General features: G+C 37.3%; 2 protein-coding genes across 13 annotated transcripts in view; one reads left to right on the top strand and one right to left on the bottom strand.

Annotated features, from left to right (window-relative positions):
- Window positions 1-23,063, top strand: part of LOC131435488 (uncharacterized) — a 682,557-nt gene that overhangs the window by 386,906 nt on the left and 272,588 nt on the right. For 3 of the 10 annotated variants that reach the window (XM_058603424.1, XM_058603420.1, XM_058603425.1), the window contains one exon: window positions 13,641-13,680. The exons of the other annotated variants lie outside the window; for them this stretch is intronic. The gene's annotated coding sequence lies outside the window, so the exon portion shown is untranslated. The remainder of the gene's footprint in view (window positions 1-13,640; window positions 13,681-23,063) is intronic. 10 annotated transcript variants of the gene reach the window in all.
- Window positions 1-23,063, bottom strand: part of LOC131435491 (fasciclin-3-like) — a 132,855-nt gene that overhangs the window by 73,184 nt on the left and 36,608 nt on the right. The window lies entirely within an intron of this gene.

Raw genomic sequence — 23,063 nt, 5'->3', positions numbered from 1 at the left:
TTTTGTTGAACCTTTTATTCACGAACTAGATATAGTAGTGAAGAGCTTGACCTTTAAGTTTGAAATTAATCGATTTGTTGGTTTTTAAGATATCGCGCTCACCGCCAATGACCTCAAAAGAAAAACAGGGACAGGGGCCGTATCGAAAATATATATTTTTGCAAGAACCGGACAAAAAAACTGTTTAAAAATTTAGCCGATCATTTCAAAACAAATGTATTTTAATCCGTTCTTGCAATCAAAGTTTGTCTGTGAACTGTCATTCCGAAAGGCAGCATGGATCAGGCCGTCTATAACAAATAAGTCAACCTGGCTTCGTTCGGTAGTCGGCAATACAACTTTGAATGCAAGAACCGGATAAAAAAACTGTTTAATCCACCAAGTGATGCCTTTTCATATAGCTCATGATTTTAAAGATTCTTAAAAAAATGTAATTGTATCTTTAATTAGACCAAAATAGTTCGTTTGGGAATAAACTAGCACAATCATTTCAATTTATAAAACGTTTTTAATTAAATTTATAGGAATTACTCGGTTTCTTTTGCATTTTCGCTCTACATGACGGTATTAATTTTAAACACATTTAACTCTGTTGCTCTGTATTTCCGGAACCGGAAATCCGATTTGGACAAAATTCTACACTTTCTTATGGGAACATAATACCTTTCATTTGAATTTCAATTTGTGAAATGTTTGTTTTTAGGTATTTCCAGAACCCGGAACGAAATACATTGATTTTGGGTACTTCCGGTATACCTAAAATCAATGTATTTGGTCATCATCTAACCAAACTTGTTCAATTGAAGAATTACGCGGCTACCTTTGCTTGACTGTTCAGTGTTATGTATAAATACACGCTCTTGAAAATAAATTGTTTACGCTTCTCAGCCTATAATTCTGGAACCGGAAGTTGTATCCAGATGAAATTTGATAGGTCTTTGAGGAAAATCGAGTGTACTTTATTCATTTTCGATTGTGAAAATCGGTCCATCAATTCCCGAAAAAATCGAGTGCACAATTTTGTAACACACACACACACACACACATATATATATATATATATATATATATACATATATATATATATATATATATATATATATATATATATATATATATATATATATATATATATATATATATATATATATATATATATATATATATATATATTTATATATATATATATATATATATATATATATATATATATATATATATATATATATATATATATATATATATATATATATATATATATATATATATATATATATATATATATATATATATATATATATATATGACCAAATAATCTCACTTCATTTATATCGATCCCACATCGTTGAAAATATTTCGTGAATTTAGATCAATTTTCAATCACAAATTTTTAGAAAGCGTTTTTTTGCCTTTCTCATGTGTGTATGTATGTGTATATGTGACAAATAATGTCATGAGAACTAAAACACCGAAGAATATTCATGCAAAAAACACATGCGAATTATAAAAGAAGGTATCATCTCACTGCTAGGTGGATTAGGTACGTTTTTCGAATACAGCCTTTAGTTTTGTGTGACGCTGAATAGCTGCAAACCCAGTTGACAACATTTTCCTTGTGACATAGGACTTTTAGATGGGTGACTCATTGTCCAACTCAAAGATGCTAATGGAAGGTCTTTTGCGCGAGAGTTCGAGAATACTTCGGGTATTCACTATCATTACTCTGGAGAACAAAAGTGATCCGCTAAATAAATTTCACATTTTCTGCTAGTTCTAACCTATAGGATTCATTCACCGAGTTCATTGAGTCAATGATCGCCGACCGTCGGAATAACATCTGCATTAGCTTGATTATTTATAGAGTGCCATCAGGCCTTGACCTTTGAATCGAATCTCCCACTGCCATTTATCAGGATTGCCTCGTGTTGCCGCCTTTTTCCAATTTAATTAGCTCAAGAGTGCTCTGGTCTTTCTAATTTTGTTTGTTTGGCAAATTAATTGAAACCAATCATGGCCTGGTGGTGTTCTTTGCAGAACCAACTAATTGGGAAATAAAATTTTCACACAAACAAATGAGATCTGCGTTTGGCCGATTCATTGTCAGGCGCTGAATTTGAACCGAAAAATTAAGAACACCAAAATTGAAAATTTTGATAGTTAATCGTCCGTTCAACACAAACATAATTAATATGGTCTCGATTCTATCCGCAAACATAAATAACTTGGTATCCACATACGATAGGCTTGCTGATTTGAGCCTTATTGGCAAGGGGTTTAGCTAATGCCAGAATGTTTCCTGGGAAATCATAATTGTAAATCAATGGCGTTCGTTTGCTGCTCACAAACTACATACGAGGGCTTTAGGAACAAATTTGCCACATACGGTTTTCTTCCACATTGTAGACTCAGTTCTATCCTTCTCATCGGTCGAATCATCACGCCAATGTTCTTTCGGCAAAAACAGTCCTTGTGGAACGCCCGGAAACAAGACGACAATAAAATATTAAATAAATAAATATTATTTCCATTTCGAAAATCCGAGATACCGAAATAAGCTGACATCTTTAATTTAAATAGGATTTCGCCTCCCAAGATCGCTCGCTCGCTTGCTCACTCACTCGTTTCCTCTCTTTCACCCTTGGGCCTAGGCCTACATTCGACTTGGCTACAGGAAAGCCGAGAACATTGAAGATGAGAAAGCACTTACGAGATAAACGACGGAAGCTCTGCGGGTTTCTTTCGGCGAACACCCTCCCATCCACCCACATACACTCACACGTTGGTTGGTTCATTTGGCTGCGGTACTAAGGAATAAACGGAGACAGGCAGGCTGGAGACTGGGGCGGCTTGGAAGAGATTTATAAATTCCAGCATATGTGCCTGCCTGACTGACTGTCTGCCAGAAAGCAGATTCAGCAAACGTATCACCGTTGCAGAAACACGACAAGTGTGCCAGACTGTTCTCTGTCAGTGCATAGCTCCTCGTACTTACTTTCATACATTATTACAGAGCTTGGTGTGCGATATAATTCTTTAACTCGACTGGATCTCATCACTGTATTTGCGACTCGGGTCAGGGACAGGAACGCTAAGCAGCACTTTCAAATGGGCTGGATTGTATCGACGATTTATGGTGCGCAGTATGTGTGTGCCAGGTTATGTTCCGCTCGAAGCGTCGGCTGTTGTAAAATGTTTCAGAACTCATTTTAAAATCGTACTTCTGCAAAGCTCTCGGCCAAAACTTCTTTATTTCTAACCAACAGCTTCAAACATGTTTCCAATAAATAATAGATGAATAACCTTACCCCTCCATGTTATAATGATTCATCCTTTGGTGGCTTTGTTTTCTGCTAAAAAACGATTGACTGCCATGCTGGCCAAACCCGTAAGCATCGGTAGCATGGCACCACATCCCACAAATTGCATCGACCGATTCAACAGTCCGGTGTGCCCTTGGCCGGTTTCCTCTAAACGGTTTCCATCTATAATGTATCGGCTAAAACCGGTCGAACAGCTTCTACGGAGCTAAAGTACGGTAGAATGAAGAACGCAAAAACTCCATAGCTACGCCATCGGAGATCTAAGAGACCTTCCTTCATAACACCATTTGCAACTGCACAACCGGAGGCTTACCTGCAACGATAGCAATTACAAAGGAGTGTTGCTGATGAATGGCTATACTGGACTTGAGTAAGTTGTACGACGAACGAAACCCTCCCACCAAAACGTCACCTCATTCAAACTTGATTATTGATCAGATGAACCCGAGCTGCGTTCGTTCACACAATAGCCAACGCTTTTCACAAGAAACACTTTCCAAAAAGTATGACTAATTGCCAGCCGAACGTCAGCCCGGTTCTAGGTGAGGATGTGATCTGAAACTTTAATTAGAAGTATGTCGAGGGTGATTGGACCGGTTGAGTCACGGCCAATCAATCTGATTCCGGTACGGCGAAAAGCCGTCCACGATTGACGCTTGCGACGGGGTGTTGCAATGAGTTTGTGTTAATTGTTAATTAACAACAACTAGAATGGCCAGGTATTCGTGCTGTTGCAATCTTTGCGATGGAAGATGTGTCACAAGCTAGTTATTCAATTATTCAGAATTTGTGGCTTATGATAGGAACTAATTTTTGAAGTTCACTCGAGTACCGAAACCAAAGTGTGGTTCCTTGGAGATTTGTTAAACATTGGAACTGGAAAGTTTCTCGGATGGTAAATCTCAAGGCTGAAAATGTTTATACTAGAGTTTTCATGTCATATTCTCAGATCAGTAAGTCGTTGTTTTCAAATAATGTCAGTTTTCTAGGGATAAAATCTGCTGAATTGAAACCAAAAATCTGCTAGACTTAATCAAGCAGTTGGGTAGTTGTTTATTGACCTTCGATACATAAAATTTAAACCTTGCTTGAGGAACAAATGTACCATGAATTAAACCAAATGCATTTACTGCAGCTAAATAAGATGAATAGCAAAATCTACATTCAATTCTTTATGGAGTGCAAAGCAATTGAATTTGCTTAGGGAGCGTAGGGTACACTTTTGAAAAATCATTTATTTTTTCTTTATATTTTCTTGTAGCAAAACTTTTCAATAATATTCTGTGAAATTTTCAAGTCTATCTTATACTGTGAAGAGGCAAGAGCTCTAAGCGCAGAGGCCCCAGAGTTATGCTTCGATTGACTTGAAAATATGACAAAACATTCTTGAAATGTTTTATTATAATAAAATAAAGAGAAAAAATATAAATTTTCGAAAGTGTTAGACCCTAGGAAAATAAATTATTTCTTTCGATTTTATGAATAATAAACTTTAAACGCGTTTTTTTTCGAAAGCAGGATTTGAAAGTCTGTGTCCGTTGTCATTCGAAAACTACTTCGTATTTTTCTTTCAAATCTTGCACACTTTTTCTACATGTAAAATCACAGACCCCAACGTTCTCCTTTTCGTCTTTTGATACATTGGGAAGGTTAACAGCAGATTTTTTTTGTGCAAAATCGTAGTTTTGACTTTAAACAACCACGAAAAATTCAAAAAACTTTAGGGTCTAGGAATCTCTACTATAATTCTACTACTTTGATTTGTTGACTTCCGATTAGTCTGTTCTGAGATACAGTGGACATCGCTAACCATGATTTCTAAGAGGCGTCCTCAAAAACACTCCTTCACCGGAAAATTTCTCAATATTTTTCCACGAAAAAATTACAAAATGTTGCTCGAATGAATGAATATTATAACATTGAAAACGGCTACCACATCAATTTTTTTTAACGATAGTTCCGAACAAAATCCCAAAAATAGTGTTTTTTATCGCCCCCTCAACCCCTTAACGGTCATGGGGAAATATTTTCCCTTCTATGAAAATCGTTATCGATTCTTCAATTATTATTAAATCGATAAGTTTTTTTTACTGAATGTTAAAAAACTCATTTCCAAGGCTTGTCGCCTGTTTCTGAACGAACAAAAAAAAAGAACTGTCACGTATAGAAAATAGATCACATATTAAATGTGTTATGTGCAACATCCACTTGTGCTAATCAAGTCAACGAAATCGGTTCGTAGAATACCATAATTAACTATTTATTTTACTATTCTGATAATTAAAGCAATAAAAGCAATAATTCAAATTACGATATATTATTTCTGAGGATCATAAGGAAAAATATGTCCCATGAAATTATAGGAAACTTTTGCATCCTGCTATGCTTTTCTGGTGATATGCTCTTACTTTACACCCACAATAGCTAGAATATTGTGTTGTACTGACATATTTCGTCCTGGACATCTCACAGTCGTAAAAGGATTAAGACAATAATAACATGCATTACGTAGAGCATTCGTAGTGTCAGTAGGATCGTAGCACCAGCCATGCAATGGTTCTGTTCACTCTGAATCGGCCGTAGCGAGAGTGGTGACCTGAACCGAGAATCATTGGAACACTTACTTACTTAGTACTTCCTTTAATCGACTGACATCCAGAAACGCACATCTGCTTGCATTAAGTAATTACAAATGGAATTTTCTGTCATTAGACAATCTGGGTCTTAATGAATTGCATCATATTTGCTATCAGATCTCCCGTAAAATTCAATTTTTTTGTGTGTTCACAGCAGTAAGCCGTGCAAGAAACTGGACAAGGAGTCATCATCACTCACATCGGCCCCAAACAACCCCAGTACTTCTGTAACAGGCATCAACAATGTTGCATGCCTGATTCAACTTTAAGCAAACCCAACGTCTAATTAAATAACAGCAATAATATAAGAAACAACTATGATTCCACCAACAACAGTGATACAGAACCAATGGACGTGGACGTCAAAAGTGGACCATCGACTCCATTTAATTCGCTGGATGGCGTAGCCTTTCCTCTAGGGAAAAGGATAACAACTAGATTTAGTAATAACAAAACTAATCTTTTAAATCATATAAAAGCTTTCTATTTTTCGGAAAACTTTTTATTTTTTATTGAAAACGAAGGTCGTGTCAGAATTTTCAGTACATATACTGAACTCAATCGATTATGTATTGTCTATTTTGTTCGATCTGATTAGCCCATCTATAAGGAGCTGCTAAGCTGAATAGGGTCTAACGGATGAAAAAAATAACTTCAATTTCGCAAATTTTTGTTATAGCTATAGTTAAATAAAGGGTTAGGCAAAGTTTAACTCTTCTGAGTAACTAAATCTACACGAAAATAAACTGCTTCGTGTTAATTAATTGTGTAGTAGAATATGTTTGTCGTCAATAAGATGCACTAACAGTAAATGCTGCAAAATTCACAAAGCAAAGCAGTAAATGCTGCAAAATTCACATAATCTGCTAAAACGAACGATTATCCATATTCGGATGCTTGAAAAAAGCATGTCAGTTTTATTCGTGTTCACGTTCTGCAGTTTTGTCTGTGACACTACCCACCCACTTTTGTCGTGAATACGACTTACTTTACTACGGGGTGCCTTTTCAAAATTTACCCTCTGAGAGAGTGATAAGTTTTTGATCGTGAATATCTCTTGTTGTATCTAACGAATCAACATAATTTTTGCTACACGCCATCGGAAATATGATCACAATTTTATGATAAAATTATCAGTTGTGTGACATAATCTCAAATAATTCAAAATTAAACCTTTCTGAAATGTTTGGTATAAACGAGTATCAAAGGGGATAATCAATAAGGCGCGTTTGCCTTGCTCGTATTTTTAAAGCTCATAGCTCAGTGATCTGCGAAAGGATTTATATAATCTAACTACCAATAGAATCGAAATTTTTCAACTTAAGCTCTAGAGAAAAAGCATCGAAGTATTTCAATAGTACACTATTGAAAAACCTGTCTCATTTGACCCATGTCAACACCAGCCAATCAGAACGCGTTCTGAGGAAGAGAACAAAATACCAGCTGATGTACAACAAAACGTTCGAGAAAAATGTTCCGAACAGTGCTTAATATCGTAGTGAGTTCCACAATTTGGTCCTTCTGAAAGGCAGGAATGAATCCCGTACAGCATCCTGATAGTTGCTTTCAATGAAATGCAAATCCGAAATGAATTAATCGACATTAAAATTCTGTATGCGACTATTTTTATAGCCGTTAGGACCGCCCATTAGTGAAAAAGCTACAAACGAAGTCTGGTAAAAACAAGCCTCTCAACAAAAATTGGATCAGTTTGGATTGTATCGCCACTGCGAGCAGATGTATTTTGTGTCGTTTGCGAAACTAGTTTCGCTTCCGACAAGAGCGATTACGTAACAGATGCCAGTCATTTGCATTGGTGAAAAAGCAACGCTGGAGAGCATTACACAAAATCATCCGTTCTAATGGCTCTAAAAGTTTTCTAAAGAACTATTAGGACATCTTGCTCGCAAATCGAAGGGAAATATCCTCAGTTTAGTGCAAATCTAGAACTGTTTGATTTGATTGTTGCACTTTTCGCTGTGTGAAATTCACAGTAATCTAGATCAAGTCAAGCCTTCTTTGTTTTTGCGAAAAATGTGGAAAAGGGGAATGCTTGCATAATTCATACAATTGATCAACTAATTGATATTCGGAAGTGTTAAGGAACATGTCAGTTGTTTTCGTATTCACGACATCGAGTTATGTCTCTGACATTACCCACCTGTCGTTTTATTAATCAAATAGATCCTACGAGAACGAAGCAAATAATTATGTGGAGGTGCAAGATTGAGGTTCTCAGCTTTAGTCATTTTTGTCGTGAATACGACTTACTGTACTATGGGGCACCTTTTTCAAATTTACCCTTTGAGAGAGTGATAAGCTTTTGATCGTGAATATCTCTTGTTGTATCTAACGTATCAACATAATTTTTGCTACATGCCATCGGAAATATGATCATAATTTTATGATGAAATTTTCAATTGTGTGACATAATCGCAAATTATTAAAAATTAAACCGTTCTGAAATGCTTGGTATCAACGAGTAACAAAGAGGAAGATAAATGACGCTTGTTTTGTATCTATAATCTGTTTGACTTTATCCATTTGAGCACCAGCCAATCAGAACGCGTTCTGAGGAAGAGAGCAAAATATGTGCTGCTCCAGCGAGGTGATTTTGCACTTTTTCTATCATTTTGTGAGCAGAGGATACAGAAGGACGACACACACGAAAGTAACATCGGGCCAGCCACACAGTGAAACTACAGCAGAAGCCTGCTAGTTGAAGTCTAAATGCAAATTCTGTTGGTCGTTGGACAATTCAAAGCACTTTTCAGTGCTACAGATCATCATGAAGAATTAGTTGAATTATCTCTTTTGTTCCAAAAGCATCAGATTTATCAAAATGGAAGTAGACTAATGCCGTTTTCCATTGAGAAACACTGGTGGCGTGGAATGTTCTGGTTTTGCACTTTCGAGCAGAAATGCAACATTCTGACGGTGTTTCATTACCATTTTTGCTCGAAAGTGCAAAACCAGAGCAATCCACGCCACCAGTGTTTTTCAATGAAAAACGCCATAAGTTTGCACCGTCACTAGCACATTCAATTACGACTCACGCAATACGAAAATGAAAGTTTTGATGTAGAACACATCTTCATACTAGAATGAGTGTCGTTTGGAAATATGCCGTGCGAAACAGGGTTGCCACGTATACAGATTAATCTGTATTTTTATAATAAAGAACTATACTGGTTATTTCATAATATTTAATTATGTTTCAGAATGTTTATTGTAACTAACTTTAGTTTAGGTGCATCGTTTCAAATGCTAGTAGTGAAAAAGGGGAATGCTTGTATAATTCATACAATCGATCAACTAATTGATATTCGGAAGTATTAAGGATCATGCCTGTTGTTTTCGTATTAACGACATCCAGTTATGTCTCTGACATTACCCACCCGCCTTTTTACGAGTGACCTTGGATTCATGTGGTCTAGTGTTGCCATGATGGAACACGGCACAGCAAACAGAAATACTAGCAAACAAGTTGTGCTACCAAATACAGAAGTTTCCTGATCGGGAACGACGAATGTCAGAATAGATCCCTGAAAAAAAAAATAGAAGGATCAGCCCAAATGAAACTAATAATAGCTCATGGGAACATAAGACCCTTCAATTGATTCTAAGTCTAGGAAAATCAGTTCTAAATCTCAGAAAAAAATAACTGTTCCTGGTCATGTAACTCCGAAACTGAAACTCGGATTCAGATAAAATTTAATAATATTCAATCAGGAATCAGACCACCTTCACTGAAGGGTTACGTTCTCGTAGATATTTGGCAATTTGTACTTTTTGTTGTGGTATTTTAATGTGATAATTCCTTCTAAAATATACATTTGAAGTCGAGCCTCATTTTCATAGAGTTTTCTATTATGTTCTCCCTAGATTCACTGTGTGTTAATGGAGATTCTTCTATTTTAAAGGTTTGGTGTAATTTTTTATAGTAAGCGTGTATAGCGTTTTACTGATGGTGCATTAATGATTCTTCTATTTTGATACCGAAGCTCAAATGGAATTCAAACTCAAAACTCTCTTCAAATTTGGATAAATTGTGGCTCATCTGCCACGTTCATAATTCATGCAACTAAACCAAAATACCAAAGAAATTTAGTAACCCGTTCGTGGCGATGTTCTATCGAGTGCAACTCAATCGCCATCACCTCTCGGCGTTTCTCACATTCGTCATCACGCTGCACTCGGGCACTGTGAACCCAGCATCATGACTAAAACAACGCGCATAAAGTTTATGAAGTCTCGCGAGCCAGTGTTCCGCGTGAAAAAATCGTTTAGTTATATTACAAACCAGTGTTTTAGAGACAACATATTAGCTTGGGTTTAGCACCCGGCAGTTATCATGCATATATTTTAGCTTAATGATCGCTAACTCTGCTGCTGATTCTTTGTTCCGAGCTTTTGCCTCTTTGTGCTTTTGTGGAAGCATGGGAAAGAGGCTGATGATAAATGTGCGAAAATCTTAGACCGACTCACAGCATGACAGTCGTTGGCATCGTCCGGTAAACGGTTGGTGAGAAAATCGAACAAAAATGCGACTGTAGTCGATTGTAGCTGGCCATGCTCATGTGGAGTAAACGCTCAGCTCAAGGGCGGATAAGCTACAGTGTTGAGATGGGTTGACCACACATTCGAATGCTTTATGGAGTAGTTGATTGACGAGTTTTCGACTACCTGTGAATGTAGTTTGATTACTGTAGGTTGATGATTGATGTTCACAGCACATTCACCACATAGCATCACATCTCGGAGAAAACTCTAAAATGATATTACGGTCGAAATTCAGGAGGCTCAAATCTTTTCGCGTTGGCGTCATTATGGTCGATTGCGTCAGTGTCCAAGCGATTCGTTATTAAATCATCACGACTCACAGCCCTTTAAAGGAGCGCGAAAAATTACAATCAATGTCACTCCGCGCATTCGCGTTCTTGAGCTGCTATCTCGACGCATTCCAGCCAGCAATTAATATCACCAATGCACATAATTCATCAGCCGATTGTGCCACACAAAAAATATGCTACCATACTCGGCAGGATATTATTATCGAATATTCCTACCAGGGGGTCGATTCGTAGTACGCACGAGTGCCCAGGGCATTCCTGTCCTGAATGATTACCGTTCCCTCAATCCAATGAATTATTATCTGCCACGTGACCTCACTTAGTATCGTAGTAGGCGAACTCACGTATTCATGTTTCGTCTGTAGACAGAGATGCAGTTGTGTAATTTCAATATCTAAGGAATGTGCAATAACTGTGTGTGTATCGATTCAGCATGCTTGAGTGTTTGATTGAACTTGATGTCAGAAGCGGCAGTTACACTTTCACGCACCCAAGAACAAAAATAGAAGACAAAGATTAGCCCCGATCAGAGCAAAATGAATATTTCAACTTGAAATGTGCGCTACTTCTTCGAAGGATCACACTGAGATGACAGTTTTTGAGAACGATCAAATATTCACTCGAATGTGAGTAAAGTCTCCCTTCCTCCCTTCCGCTCGAACGTTCGAAGGATAGTTTTTGGACTGGTAAAACTGCTGCTGTGTATCCACTTCGGGACGACTGTTGTGCCGTTCGACTATCGTTGTTTTGTGTAAATATTTGATAAAGTCTTTTGTGTGGCGTTTGGATAGAGTAGCTGCCATCACATGACAGCTCTGGGAGCAAGGCAACTCTGACACTGATAAGCAAAATGATTCTTTCCAGATTTCGGAGGCACATGCCGTTCCAGATATTATCTAGTTCTTGGTGTTCGAATCGATTAGAAGAATATTTCGGTCGATAATTTTTGCGCATCTTGGAGGGAATATTGCATCGTTTCCTAACTTGTCGGTAGTATCATAATTCTAGAATCAGTCGAAGATTGAAAGCTTCTTTATCTATTGTCCTCTTTTATATGTGATTAGTTCTCATTCGATTACCAATACAATTCACATCTATTTTCGAGCCATTTTTGTATTTTTCATATAGAAAAAAATCTCTGCTTAATCCACCTTGAGGTCTTGATAATGTCTTTTGTCTTGTCATTCAAAAAGTCTCATAAAAACATTTTTTTCTCGTTACAATAGTTTCTGACACGAATTTGGACTGATTTTTAACACAAATTCGTTCAGATTGTTTCGGATAGTTAAGAAAAGCGAGACTAAACACTAACATCGCATATTCGATTACATTCTCGAAACCATATTCAATATTACTTCTGAACTTGATCATTGGTTACTCTCCGAGAAAAGTGATCGTATAGAAAAATCGCGAAAAGGATTACACACATACACCCAAGTAACAAGTTTTGTTACGATAGCTTATTTGTGACTAGTTTGTAACCAGAAATTTGAGTGATTGTTACTAACATCTAACCACTTGCGTGACTCAAAAAGCGCAGTTTCTACTATTTGCTAAATCGGCTAAAAAAAAGTTGTCGTTACGTTGTAATGCCATACTGAAAAAACTTACCTTTCCATAACTTTTTTAAGTTATTTTCAACTTGTTTTCAAGTAAGCTAGTTGAAACTTAGCACCATCGACGTTATAAACATTGAACGAATCCAGTATACTTTTCTATCGACAATAAAAAGGTAGTAGAGTACTTAAAATCACAAACTTGATACAAGATATAAATTTAACAACGATTTTAAAACTGTCGAGTGGAATTCAATTTTAATTAACTGTTTTTTATGCACCTTCAATCAAAATCTGTTTATTAAGAAATGAAAAATTTGCTATGTGGTATCAGAAATAGTTACGGGTTGCTAATATTGAAGTTAAATAAACTTATTTTCAACTGATAGCTAGAAGCATAGTTGTTATTAAAGATATGTTTGGAATAAGTAACGATAGCTTATGAATTATAATTATTCTATATGACAAAAAGATGCGGTATTTGGAAACCTAAATAACTATTTCATAACTAATTGTGTTATGGTGAAACTTGCTGTCACCTTGTTTTAACCAGTATAACATAAAAAACATATTCGTGCTCTAGTTACAACACAATTTGGACTTAGTCATATCGAAACTAGTTGCGGATTGCTACTTGGGATAATAACACAAACACGCACACCCAAACATACACAAACACACAGACATTTTCCGATATCGCCGAGCGGAGTCGAATGGTATATAACACTATGGGTCTCCGAAGCGCCGTTCAAAGGTCGATTTCTCTAGTAATTCTATAATTCTATTACCTTTCTATAGAAAAAGACAATAGGTAGTTTTTTGTGTTGGTTTAAATGAAATTGGTTTTCGTTTCGAATGTAATATTTTCATTAATGTTGCCAATGAATTTCATAGAAGTGTACATAACAGTTACATATTCTAGTGAAACAATTAATAGTTTTCAGCTCCGGTTAGTATTCCGATGTTTCGTTTAAAGTTTACTTTCACTCTGTTTTGGTCACCGTAGCCGCTGTTTGTTGCTGCGGGACAAGTTCGTAGTTACCAGAAGTAAAACTTTCCAACGCCGGGACACGCCCTACCGTCGGGTTGCACTGATTAAGCACTGTTTAATAAAGGGAGAGCTTGAGTAGGGCCTTCTACAATATTTTATTGAATTCATATGATGTGGAAGGCCGGCGACTGCACAAATTGAGTGAAAAATGCGAGATGGGGAAGGTTGCTATTCATTGTTTGTAACTGATGATTCAAAGAAACTTTTTTTCTCGTTATTTGCAGGTGGGTCCACAAAATTGATAGCACACTCGCACTCAATTCGGTAAGTTGAAATCTTTTTCTAAAGATGCCTACATGAGATATTTTGATCGCAATATCCAGTTTCATCCGGCAACATTCGCCGATCGCATTGTTCGTGATTTACGTCCCCATAATCTAAAGTCAAGCTGACACCTAAAAGTCATAAATGTTCCGCAGTCGCTAACATTCGAGTGTACTGTTTCAGCAGCCTTTAACGGCAAAAGCTAAGTTTCGTAATCGTAGCCGGCATCTTTCGTTTGTGTTTAAAGGAAAGATGAACCGGCAACGGTAGTCACATCAATATGGAAATGTCTCGGTGTTTGCCATTTACACGGATCGTGATTGTTGCACACCTTGGCAAGGCTCCATTCAGCTTACTGGTCTCCATCTCGTGATCCATCGACGATTTCGAGGTACAACATTTTAAACCCAGAAGGGGAAACATTTTACCTTCAGCAAGAAGCTCATCTTCCGATGGTGACGCAAAACAACAGTTGCAAAATGTTTATTTCTTATTGTTATATCTTAAGATGGAGAAACAGTTACGCCTGTCGTCGAGGCCGGAAATCTCTATCCTTTTTTGAATTAAAAGAATTTATCACCCAAGAAATCATAAAAAAAGAGTGCATCATAAAAATAACGCATTCAACAAATTACTAACAATTCCAACGCAAAACAGACACGACAAATCTTGAATCATAATCCGGGAATTGTTTCCATAACAACCACTAACATGACTAGCGGTGGCAGCTCAACAATTCATTGTTTGAATTATTTTCATGATTTTTACAAAACATTTACCATTTTCAATGGAAAACAGTCTCCTCACTCGTTCCCAACATCGGTGCAGTGGTTAGCGTTTGTAGTTAGCCACTTTGTTTCACTCCAACTGTTACGCGTGTCATTGTTCGTGTCTCTTTCTAATAATGCCCAGTGGGACGGCGTTGGCGTTGACTATCCAACTGAACGGCTGCAGCAGTAGTCGAAAGCCACCGAAATCCCGCAAGTTTCCATCTATCAATTTCACCTTCTGTGCATTCAAATGTTGCTTCGGAACACGTAAACCACGTGCCAAGAGAAGGGGTCGCATACCCGGTTCCCACATGCAGTTTATGCGACAAATGGTTTTAATAGCCTTGTGGACATGAAATTGCTTAACGACTTGTGGATGTTTTGCATATATGCGAAACAAGTGAATGCAAGGTCAGTTCTGCGCTGAGGATAGTAAGCTTATTTTTTCAATTAGTCTATTGTTTGTTTGGGGCTAAATGCAAAGAATGACAAATGACAGAATGGCCGTGTGCATTCTCGGGATCACACGATTCTTCATTCTTTGTTTCGATGTGAGTATAACTAAAAGTTACCGGTTTCTAAGTCGGTGAAGTCCACAACCAACGCAGAAAACAATTTGAGAAGTGTTTGAAATTTGAATTTCAAAACACCGTAAGCGATGTCGTCCAGAAAGGATATTCATGCCGAGGCTAGTTTCTTGATGATAGAACAGATATGTCGAAATATCATTCGGTATATTCTTCCTCACATATCCAATGCAGTCCAGTTCTTGTTGGTCTAGCAAGTAAAGACTGTCCCAGAAAGTATGGACGCAATCAAAAACCGCTGCCATTTCGCAATGATTCAGAATCTGTCAATTTTTATGGCTGCGTCCTGTTGTTTACACTCTTCTCTAACCACTTGTGCAGTTGTTTATTCGTTTTTATTAGTTTGTTTCGAAATGCGTGGACTTTCAGCAGAACAACGTCGAAAAATTGTGTACAAATGGTGCACAGAACGCGGACTGTCTCTGAGAAAGATAGCAAAAATGGAAGGAGTAAGTGCAAAACACCTTTGAGGATACACCGAAAACGGGTCGAAAAAAGGCCTTGCTAACCCTCAGTTGGATAAACGTATACTGAAGGCGTTCGTGTAAAAGAAGGAGGTTTCAGTTCGGGATGTTGCCAAAAAAGTGGGCACTTTGAAGTCAAATGTTCTTCGTGCTACAGAACGTTTGAATCTTCGAACCTATAAGAACCAGAAACAACCAAAACGTAGTCCGAAACAAGAAGCATCGATCAGGCCGAGGGTTCGAAAGCTGTACAATACGATTCTTGCTGGAAATTTGAACTGCATAATCATGGACGACGAAACCTACGTGAAACTCGATTACAAATCCTTGCCGGGACCACAAAATTATATGGTGCGAGAAGGTCAAGTATTGAACCAGTCCGAGACATCGATTGAAGTTGAAAAATTTGGTAAGAAATGTATGGTCTGGCAAGCAATTTGTAGCTGCGGTAAGATTTCGAAACCCTTCATCATCACTGCTTCAATGAACAGCGAAATATACATCAAGGAATGTTTACAAAAACGACTTCTACCCATGATTCGAAGCCACAAGGATCCTGTTGTCTTCTGGCCAGATCTTGCTTCTTGCAACTACTCGAAATCAACGGTAGAATGGTATACTACCAAAAATGTCACTTTCGTCCCAAAAGACATGAATTCACCAAATTGTCCACAGCTTCGATCAATTGAGGAATTTTGGACATTAACGAAGGCACATCATAGGAAACATGTCTCGATAGTTGAAACCATTCAACAGTTCGAAAAAGATTTGAAAAAAGTGTCAAAACTTGTCGCCGAGAAGTCTGTACATAATTTAATGTGGAACGTTCGCAAGAAGGTGCGCCAGCTAGTCTACAATGGCTAAGTAGCAAATGTGGAGAATAATATTCTGTTGTTGTAGTCTAATATTATCAGTATATCGAATAAAATTTGAATATCTAACACTTTTGAATTATTTACAGCGAAATCAATCAATCGACATTTGTAAATTGTGTAGATTTTTCATTTGTAATGCTTTTTTGTGGCCAACGAAATACGGTAGGGAACTAGAAGTGATTAAAGAGTGGATTTCTCAATGTTAAGTGTTCTCAGCTAATCGAATACTCAACCGTGGATGAACAAGAAATTTTGCGTTTTTTTACGTTTCACCTTTGACTTATCAGTGTTAGCCGTTTATGTTGAACTACTGATGACACCTCGCGGTTCAACATTAACCCTAAGTAGACGGAAATTAAATGCTATTTGCAAAAAACTGGTTTTGCATCGCAGGGAAGTAAATATTTACTTAGGGAATAATGTTGAATCGCGCAAAAGTAGCACAACATAAACTACTGATACACTGATGAGTTAAACACGATACATAAAAAAACTAAAACAGTCATATGCACTAGTCACAAACAAGCTAACACTAGGTACAAAAAAGATCTAAATGAAGAAATTTTGTTGAAAAATCAACTACAGTAATAATATAGTGGGTAGAAAGTTGTTCGGCACTTCAATAAAGACGTTGCACTTCGGTGCAAAACATGTTTTTAGTGTTTCCATTGATTTTATAGACAAAAAACTTTAAACGCGTTTTTCTCGAAAGCAGGTTTTGAAAGTCCGTGTCCATCATCATTCAAAAACTACTGCATCAGTTTTGTTCAAATTCTGCATACACTTTCTCTATATAAAAAACCAGACCGAAACGTTTTCCTTTTCGTTGTTTGTTACTTTGGGGAGGTTTTACAGCTACAAAATGGTGGATTTTTTCGTGATAAACCGTAGTTTTCATTTTGAAAAACCACCAAAAATTAAATAAAATTGAAAAAAAATCAAACAGAAACGTTGGGGTCTAGGAAAACTTCTACTCTAACTATGCTGCTTTGATTTGTTCACTTTTGATTAGTCTGCGCTGAAATACAGTGGACACCGCAAATCATGATTTTTACAAAGCGTCCTCAAAAATACCTCTTCACCGACTTATTAATCATTATTTTTCCTCGAAAAAATTACAAAATTCTGTTCGAATGATGCTTTTTATCATGCAAAACATTTGAATTCATTTTGTTGAACGATAATTATGAAAAAAAAATCACAAAAATGATGATTTTTTTCATCATTCAGACCATACCCCCCTTAACAAGTCATGTGTTCTAAATCACCTGTTCATACCTCATTGCTCAACTATGTAAATATTCCTGTAAAGAAATAATGAAATAAACAACATATTGAGTACAAATTCTTTGAACCTACAGTATAGTAGTCGCTTGATATATTAAAATCGAAACCCACATACTTGAATTAATCATGGTTTGCTAACATAACTCGAGAACAATCTGCACTTCTCTTGGTCGAAGCATAAATTTGTCCCATATCCGCAGATTCTCAATTTGCACTACTTCTAGGCACGGCCAAGAATAGGAACGTTGTTTCATCTCCATTCAAAATTTATTACAATCCTAAATAAACTTAAAATGTTTATGTACATTATCGTGCCATTCTGGGCTCTCCCTCCATATTTGGTCAAGTGTGGCACACCGTTGGCAGAGTCATTAGAGCAATGGACGTGTTTTGTTTACTTTGGGAGACCGTTTGGAAACACTTGCTATTTGGGCCCTCTGGTTTCCCTTGAGGTTAAACACTCCAACTGACTGGGACCAGAAGCTACTTTCGTTCAGCTTTTACATGCTAGCCGAAGATGCTGTAACACGATTCCCAAACCAAGAAAATCAAGCAAAGAAAACGGTCAGTTACTCTCGAAAGAGGGTCTTTAAATAATCCAGTCTCCTGCTCTCGAAAGGTACAGAGAGATACATAGGTACATCCTACCTTAGATTTGTATCCATCGGTTCGTTTGGTCGACTGGTCGTTTGTGTGACTCCTCATCAAGCCACGAAATCGGATTCAAGTCTCTATCTATTCATCATGTTTTTACTGATTCTTTTTTGTAGTTTCGGTCAGCGACAGGGCACACAAACACTTTTACCTTACGATTGAAGACTCAAACCTGTAGCATTCGGTTAATGAACTCTTCTTCAGTATTTGAACTCTGGGTGTCTCCTCGTGGCTTGATTGCACTATGATCATCCGACGGGTGGAGATGAAAATCGATCAGCCCAGTAAGGTGGGGCTGCGGAGTGATGCCGAAAACAATTGGCAAAAGTGAGAGTAAAGGGTTTCGGAGCTTCGGGTCGGGTTAATGGATCGTCGTTAGCACATCCGAGCCAGATTGAAGCTTTCGATACGTACACGTCAGATTAGAACGGTTTGATTTCGTTTGATGCGACAAGGCATGGGGGACCCGGGAAAGAACGATGGCAGCGGAGTGACACGTAGACGGATTTGTTTCAGACTTAGATTTCGGGATGGTTGATTCTGTTGATTGAATTTTGTTTCCCCCGGGGCCAACCGTTGGTTGAGCTTTTTATGTCTAAGAGCGTTGCTGAGATTATTTCTGGATTTTGGTGTGAGAGGAATGTCAATCTTTAAAATGCGCGTGTTTCGAAATTGAACATATATTTTGGGTACGATGCGGGATTGCTCCGCCTAAGTGTTGATGCGAAGGGCGTGATTTCCCGTTGTGTGTCATTTGAGCTCTTATATTTCCTCCATTTTCTTTGAATAAAACACATACTTCCAACGTATTCACTAGGAAAACTGATCATTCTAATTATAAATGCAAACGCACAATCATCGCAACGATTACCCTAGTAGACTTTCACCAACTGAAAACTGTCGCTTCGATGGTTCGACCAACCATGACCGGGGAGAGTATGTACTAGTTTTTTGGACATTACATTGCATCCCAACGAATGAACGAATTTCCCAGGTCTTTGATGCTGTGGTCATCCAATCAACGTACCTCTGCTTTCAAACTTACCTAGCCTACACAACGTAAAGTGGTTTGGTACGGTGCGAGCTGAACGTGACCATCGTACTCAGTTTTGCAGTAGCTGAATATGGCCCCGTTTGAACTGACAAATCTCCCTCACCCGGCTGATAGCGGGCTGTGGTGTGTGAGGTTCGAAATCGGCACTAATAAATCATAATTTTCTGTAGCCACAACCTCAAAAACCAGATCAGACCACGTGATTGATGAACATAAACAGCAATAGAAGCAGCATACGGCAATACGAGGTGGTAGGCAATGTTTCCACCTGAGGGGAAATGGTTTACCAGTAAGAACGGATGGGCCACCGATGGAACTACCATCGAAGATGATGGTGATGATGATGATCGCGATGATGACGGTGGTGAAGCTGGTGCGGGTGAAACTAAGGTAACAGGTGGCACTATGATATAGCATAATGTTGGTTTCACTTCGAGCAGGCTAGAGCCAAGTTTGAATGTTCGGAAGAACGGACCTGGCCATATAGCCTATCTAAGTGAAATTGTGTCGGAGCAATATTTTCACATTAAACAAGAGAGTACCTCCCCATTTACAGTCTCATGTGTGCACTGTGCGAAACGACGTGGCTTGTTACTTTGGACAGGAAGCTTGCGCTAACATAGTTGTGCTATCAGAACAGAAACCTTGGGCGGCTATCATCGATAACTGGCATTGGCATGTGGGAAAATTTTCGACAACGGCTCGGTCCGTTCGATTCTCTTATCGGTTGGTCGTCGGTTGGCCAGATGTTAACCGGAATCTGATGCAGATATACATATTTTAGTAATTTTATAGTTTGCGTCATTAAACCGAATCGTACATGTTGAATCTTAACGTTCCGATTTACTTCCGCTGTGGTCGATACTAGATTGGGCCGTTGTCCGGTTCGAATGGGAGTGCTTTTCAACCAATGTATCTGACAGTGGAAGACAGTTTTCAGATGTAGCTCTAGGAAACAATCACCTGGATTTGAACAAGGTACCCGTTAGATTATTTCTGTGCAGGAAAAGCAGTGTCATGTTTTACACATACATTGTCGTGGAGAATTTTGAAAATTTTAAACAAAAACTATTCCTCGTCCAAACTGATTTTTTTCACTAAAGGATTCTATGAGTAATTTTCTCAGTATTTTTTTTCGAAAATTAGACTAATTTTGGGAATATTACTAGCACAACAATTTATTGCAGGATTCGTAATTTTTATACTACAATTATTTTCAAAAATATGGTAAAAAAGTCTAGCCCTTTCAAAAGACAGCCACGATCGATTTTGGACAAACAAAGTATGCATAATGACATTTTGAGACAAACTTTACATATCCAGAAAGTTTGATTGAAATCCGAGTGACTGCGAATAGGATTCAGCGCAAAATTCGTCTTCCAGCATATATTCTTGATATACAACATCAAAAATACACCAAATACATTGGCTTATTAACGCTTGGTTGCAATAATAATTGGAGATTTGTTCAGTGAAGTGAAAAAGACTTCACTCCAAACTAGTAAATGTATCAAGATAGGTTATAGTAATACTTTTCAACAAGCTAAATATTGTAAAAATTGGTCCGTTGTTAACAGATATATCGATATTTTTGAGTATGCCTATTCCTCCACATCCGAATAGCAGGAATTTTGAATGCTACATGATCAAGTGATGTTTAAAGGCGAAATTGGAAGCATTTGTTTGAATTTAAATATGTCTACAGTTCCCTATAGTATGGCATTTTAGTACGTTTCGTTTTTAACACGGTTTGTTTTTGGAAACGTAATCGTTTTTATGATGGCATTGTTCCAGTCATATTACAAAAATGGTAGAATATTCTAAGTTCCACCAAAGTTTTCAAACAACAACTTATACAATTGTATGTAAAGAAACCGATCGAAAATCATTCTAGCTACGTTTTGAGAGGCACAAAATTCCATACCACCCAACACATTGAAAAAAATGCACATGTTTAAAAAACCTTCAATGCATAATCAATAATTTCATTTTTATATACTTAACGAGGGCTGAAACTTATCATATTCACGTGGTAAGCAGGATCACACACTCGCTTGTCTTAATCTGAGTACGACTACTGTTTAGAATATAAAAGTTTCCATGATAAAGAAATCAACAATCAATCCAAACATGTCAATTTACCTGCAATGAGAGAAATATTAACATTCAATTAATAATGTTACAGTCATTTATTTAGAATATGTTAAATATGGAAATGGAATATGGAATATGGAAAATATTGAATATTGAACTGCTATCAGTGAAATTATTTAATACATGTTAAATGATTCCACCTGAGAGAATTTTGAACGATAATGAATAATGATTAAAAAAATGGTTAAAATGAACACTCATCTTTTTACAAACCGCGTAAAAAGTTTGGCATTGATAATTCCGTTTTCTCAGAGCGAAAAGTTTTTTCGTCAGTCATAACCTCTAAATTTTATTATCGGTCAAGCAATCACGAGATAACATCGAACAACGATTCGAAACAATTATCTAGAGTGATTGTTTTCAAGCTTTTCTAAAACTGACTTGGATTATGTAACAGCTAATGGAAATATGTAAACCTGTCTGTTTTAAAGTGTGAAAAGTATACTGCCTTAATAACACATTCGAAGGCCTTCGATAAACGACATAGTTTTGTATTTTTACAATGTCAACTTTTTGATGAATTTATCTAATTTATATTTTTTACATTTAAGAATTTATCTAATTTATAAAGTTTATGGTTTTATCTAATATATATTGTTCACACTATTTTTTATCTTTGCGATCTCAGAGTGTAAGCTATATTTAATCAAGACTTGGTTCAATAACTTCTCTGCGAACTGTTACCGTCTCTCTTTATTTGTTGGGTCAAAAAAGCTGTTTGCTTGAACCATTCTGAACAGGCAATATTCCGAATAGATACTTTCTAATTCAGATCCTCATAGTGAAAATCGCGTCCGCATTCAATTTTGAACGAAAAGCCTTGTTTATAATATTGTCTGCGGAGCTCCTTTTCAAAGGCATAAAGAACTGGGAAGGAGTCCCTTTTCCCAACAAGAAAAGATTCCAAGCGCACACACACCGACAAAGTATTACTGCAAGTAAATTGTTTGGCAGCAATAAATTATTTACGCGGCCCTTTCCTGACCGAACTGTGACATCTTGGGAGGCGGGCTAGGCTGGTTCCTGACAGTTATTTTCCAACGTTGTAACCGAAGAACGAAGCCATGGCGAAAGTGTGGGGCCTAGTAGGTATATGTTTCATGTCTAGAAACAGCTACACAAATACAAATACCTGGTGATAATTTGTTGAAAAATACTGCGAAATTTCCACCATGTCGCACAAAAATAATTTTTTAAGTGTTCTTTTCGATCGTAGTTTTCGAAGTTGAGCTGAGGCTCCGATTTTTTTAAATTTGTCACTCAGCTTATTGGCATAAAATCGAAACTGTTGCTTGATTATTGATGAAAGTCGGAAAATGATTCTACTAGTTGTTTATGAGTCATATCGCACGGAAGGGTGAAAACGAACCACAAGCGTAGGGCAAACTGTAATGTGTAATCAAATGTTCCCAGTTTTGGATAGGGGAGCTTCAACTTCGCCATGGTTCGTGGAACTTCACGTTAGTCATCGACGTACAGTAAAATTCGCGTGAACTTTTTGCGACTAATTTGTGTTTTTTCCTCAAGCAAACAGTTTC

Source organism: Malaya genurostris, chromosome 3 (assembly GCF_030247185.1).
Source record: "Malaya genurostris strain Urasoe2022 chromosome 3, Malgen_1.1, whole genome shotgun sequence".
Classification (NCBI taxonomy): Eukaryota; Metazoa; Arthropoda; class Insecta; order Diptera; family Culicidae; genus Malaya; species Malaya genurostris.
This window is presented reverse-complemented; position numbering and strand designations above follow the sequence as displayed.